This window comes from Puma concolor, chromosome A3, assembly GCF_028749965.1.
Source record: "Puma concolor isolate L17-30 chromosome A3, mPumCon1.1.hap2, whole genome shotgun sequence".
Classification (NCBI taxonomy): domain Eukaryota; kingdom Metazoa; phylum Chordata; class Mammalia; order Carnivora; family Felidae; genus Puma; species Puma concolor.
Window position 1 is genome coordinate 104,744,215 of NC_141669.1, and position 5,102 is coordinate 104,749,316.

Consider the following 5,102-nt stretch of genomic DNA (forward strand, 5'->3'; position numbering starts at 1 on the left):
TCTAACAGGAGTCAAAGAAGTAGGGCAATAAAGGAGAGACTCAGAGCAAGTTGGAACATGAATCTCAGCAAGGTCTGCATGGGTTTCCAGAAGTTCCTGTTCTTTGTGCTCTTTAAGTTTATGACACTATTTTTATAAGAAATAATAAGGAATGCATATTGATCTTTTACTATGTGGCAAGCAAATGTGCTAAGAACTATACAGCATTATATCAGTGATCACTCACAAGAACCCTCGGATAGTGAGGTAGGAATAATTGTTCAACAACTACTCACTCTGCCTATTTCTTTCCATGGGGAAAGCATAATTACCCACCCCCTCAGGGTTGAATTTGGCCATATTACTTGTCTGACAACTGAAATATGAATGTATATAAGCAGAGGGTCTGACTGAAATTGTTAAATGGCTTGGCTCATCCTCTTGTGATCCTGACATCTCCTTCAGAGAACCACTTCTCTTTCAGCCTGGCACCTGTGGAATTGATCTAAACCAAACTGTTAGCCTAGAAGAAAGTTGCACTATTGACCTACAAACTCCTTAGAGAGAGAAAAAAATTCATTGTTATAAGCCACTGAGATCTGGGGAGAGCTATTTTTTACATAACATTGTTGTAGTAAAAGATGACTAATATAGACAAGTTCTATACTTACTCCTATTTTCAGATGAGGGAATTCAGGTACAGAGAAGCTAAATGACTTGACCAAGGTCACATAGCTAAATTAATGAAGAAGCTGGAATTTAAACCAAGCAATAAAACTCTAAAGCAGTGTCCTTAAGCCCTGTTTTATATTGTATATTCAGAGCTTGAGATAAATACTATAATTTCATTTGATGTGAAGCGCATAACTTTTTTTTTTTTGGTTGTCAAATTGTTCTTTATTGAAATATTTTCCTTTGTAGCTCCTAATTAGCTGGGTATTCCACTGCACCACTATTGATGTCATTTATGATGTCATGACTGTGGTGGTCATGAACATTGCAGCCCACAGATTGGGCAGTCCTTAGGAACTTTTTAATGGTTCCAGAGAGCTCTCTGGATAAAGATTGGTGCCATATCTGTCAGTCAAAGTTGACAATCTCATCAAAAGTGCTATTTCCACTGTGCTTAATGTTTTTCTGCTTCTTTCTGTCTGTTGGTGGTTTCTTGAGGGTTTTGATTATCAGGGCAGAGGCAGAAAGTACCACTGCTGTCTGTTCTGAATGGTCAGTTTCACTATGATTCTCAGACCCAATCACCTTGGTAATATCATCACCAACCTTTTTTGGAGACAGACCCAGGGGACCAATCTTTGGGGCCAAGGCAGAGAAGGAACCCACTGACTTCCCCATGGGTGCACCTCACATGCATGACTTTGAACTCATTGGGGTCAAACTTAGGCAGCCTGGTGGACAAACCTGGATTCAGAATGACCAAAGACGGTTGTACCTTCGCCTACTCTGAGCTGGAAGCCAAAAGAAGCTGAAGTATATAACTTCTATGTGTTAAGAGATCTTTGAATTCCACCTCAAACCAAAATTCAGTTATTTTTTTTCCTAGACCTTTTAAAGCATTCTTAAATGGCCAATGGCTATAAATGGGCCAGCATTTAAGGTATGATTACTGTGAATATTGTAACCAAAGAAATGACACCAAAATGTTCAATTATTGCTTCAGGAAATATGCACATTATTTCTATTTTTAAGAGGTAATGAGTTATGATTGAAAAACAGGTGATTTTCTTATCAATGAAAAACTCAGGGCAGCTCCAACTTTAAGAGAGATGAAGAACAGGTTAGAACAGGCATATTTCTAAGCCTGTGTGCATTAAGAGATTTAAGCCTTTAAGAGAAACATAAACAAGGAACTATAACTTGCATTTAATTAAACCTTTAAATAATTAATTAAATGTTTCTTTTTAATTTTCAAAAGTAGCAATCACAGAAACCTTTCCTCTTGTTATTTCTCACTTACAATCAAAAGTTTCCTATATGACACTAAAATGTATACAGTTTAGTCAAATGGTTAATGTGACACCCCCCCCCTTTTCTTCATTTATTGAATTTAGACTTCAAGAAATTCTTGAAACTTCCTGGGGAATTGCAAGACCCCAACAGAACTTCCATATACACCCTTCCTGAAGACAACTCCATCCATCATCCCCTGCCACTGTGACTGCTTTCACAGCCCTTAGAGAAGATAAACTTGTGACCCAAGCTGGGAAGTTGGGACTGACTCATGCAGAGAAGTTGAGCGGTATAAAGGGCATCTGGTACTTTAAATTTATTCCTTCAGACTTCCCACTGCCCTTACCAGAAGCTTACTGCCACAGAACACCAGGCTCTTTCAATTCAAACCACTTATACACCTAACTAGAGATGCATAACTATAAAAGTTCCAAACCATTAGTTTAGATTCTTTCCAGACCTCTTCAGAAGGTCTGCCCTAAAGACAGTGACATGCAGTAAATGACCTCAAAGGTAACATGCCATAAAATATTTACTGGAAAGATCACCTAAGATGGGAGAGGAATAACAAAGAAAAGCATTTTAAGATCCTGCCTCTAATTCTCTGACAGGCATTTTGCCTCTTTTAGACGATGAGTGTCATGAACAAAATGGCAATATTAATACTATTCATTCCCCTTACCTCTGTGCTGGATGAACAAATTGTCCTATTGTGGCTCTTCAGAGGGTCTCCCATCATGACTTCCAAAACGTATCTGAAAAGATAAGAATACATGTTACAGCTACAAAGTAAAACAAAATGCCTGCCAGTTTTATATACTCAGTATGAGGTCTGTGGTAAGCCCAGCCCTGCACTATGCATGATGGGAAATGTATAATAACGATGAAGCCTTCATCCCTCCCTTCAAGATGCCCACAAGGCAGGTATTCATTCCACAAATAACTGTGAGCCACAAGCTCAAAGTGTGTCCCAATCCCCAAGGAAGAATATGAGAACAAATAAATCAAGTACCCCAATTTCAAGGAATTCGCAGTCTACAAGGGGAGAGAAAACTGACACTAAATAATTCTAATACAAAACAGAAAATGACGTGTGCCTAAGAGAGACCCAGATAATGGACAATGAGGGCTTAAGGAGAAATTACTTAGAAGTAAGGGTGGGGGCAAGGGTTGGATTGAGGAGGAACTCTCCACTGAGGAAGCTTTTGAGGTGGGTCTTTGAAGACAAGATTTGGATGTATGCAAAGGAAGGGAAGGCACTCTAAACAGAAGAGAATTTTATTCAGATGAGTGAAGGACACAGAGTGAGAGTTTACAGAAATAACAGTACCCTTGGACTCAACTGTAAGGGACATGGTTAGCACTAATGGGAAATAAGATGGAAACAAGTAAGTTGAGAGGAAATTTCAAAGGGCCATGACTGTGAGGCTTGGGAGCTGGAAGTTATTCAAAATCTCTTCTGCTGAGTTCTGGGTGTTGTGAAGACAGAATGGGCAATGATCCAAAATACTCTCCTGTGTGACCAGAACTGCCTGCTTTTATCTAGTTGACATACTGGAGTTTCTGGATAAGATTTCATTTGGGGGACCACAGATGAAACCACTGCTGTCAGCAAACTGAAACTGTGTAAGGTTTTTAAGAGGGTCAGGTGAGTCAGAAGATCAGATGCCAAATAGATGAATCTAATGGTAGCGGTGTGTATGATGGATTAGAGGGAGGAGAGTGTAAATCTGGGAGGATGAACTAAGAGATTTTTACAACATGTCCAGGTAAAGGACCTGAGGACCTGCAGCCAAGCACAGTGGTGTGGGAGAAGAGGCTGGACACTTAAAGAGCACAAAGAGGTCAACCTTCTGGGCCTTGAAAGCAAGGGAAATACACAAAGAAGTCAAGAATTTTGAGCCTGGAAGATGGGGTGCTGCCACTAGAAATAAAGAACACAGAACACAAGACAAGTTTGGAAAATGAGAAGCCACGTTTAGTTTGGGAAATATCACGTTTGAGGTTCTGGCAAGATTTCCAGAGGGCTAATAGCTTGTGGGAATATCTTGCAGTCTGTGGGGGGCGGGGGGGCGGGGAATCTCACTGGATAAACACATACATAAGAGATGAACACATTAAGCAGTTAATCATATACAGGGGGTATTTCCTTAATGAAGCGAAAAAGCTCATTACATACCAGACTCCATTTAACTATTTGTTTCCCTGGTTTATCTTCATGACCCCAAATATGTCAGGTAAACAAGATTTGATCCCAGACCTTCTGTTCTTCCTGCTCCTCATTCTATTCAGAGATTCATTTACTATCAACTTTAAAAATCAACATTCCATATATTTATTTCCAGCCCCAGAGCTCCAACTGCCTGCTAGAGATGATCACCTAGCTTGGGCATCACAACCCAATCAAAGCAAAGATAAACTCACCTTTCCTCTCCTCTTTAACTGGTACTTCCTCCAAATGTTTCCTATTTCTTTGAACAGACACTTGAAGCTGAGACTCAGACTTTCCCTTTCTCATAGTGTTCTAGAATAGTACTTTTCCAGCATAATGTTCTCTGCTCAAAAGTCTTGGAGAACTCCTCAAGGTGGACAAAAATCAAAGCTAAGCTTCTCAACCCAGATTTTAAGGCCATCCATGGGTCTACCCCAAACTGCCTTTCCAGCCAGTTCCCACTGCCTCTATGCCCAAGCCTTCTCTGAAGAGACCATCCTGTACCTGACCCTCAAGCATGCCTACCTTGATTCCTTCCCACCTTCCTTCCTTCTGCCAGAGATCATTCCTCCCTCACCATTCTTCATCTGATGTATACCCATCCTCCAAGCCTTGGCTAAAGTCCCATCTCATCCTGAACTCCTTTCTTGTCCATTCCAGGCCAGAGGAGATGCTTCCTCTACATTCATTATATAAGGATTGTTTAATAGGATTGTTTAAATTTTTTTTAAAGTTCTCAATAAAGAATTATTATTATCAGGATATAAGTAGAATAAGATATAGTCCCTGACCTCAGGAGCTCAAAATCCAGTGGAAAAACAATGGATTGGGGAAAGGAGACACAGTTAATAGGACAATTCTTCACTATCTCATCTGTTTTTCTAGGACGTAAGGCATGGTTCTTGTATATAATTGGAAGCCTTGGACAAAGTAAGTTTAATATTTT

General features: G+C 39.9%; 1 pseudogene; it reads right to left on the reverse strand.

Moving 5' to 3' along the window:
* Nucleotides 1–903: 903 nt before the first annotated feature.
* LOC147582629 (large ribosomal subunit protein uL11 pseudogene) lies at nt 904–4,462 on the reverse strand (annotated as a pseudogene).
* Nucleotides 4,463–5,102: the final 640 nt, after the last annotated feature.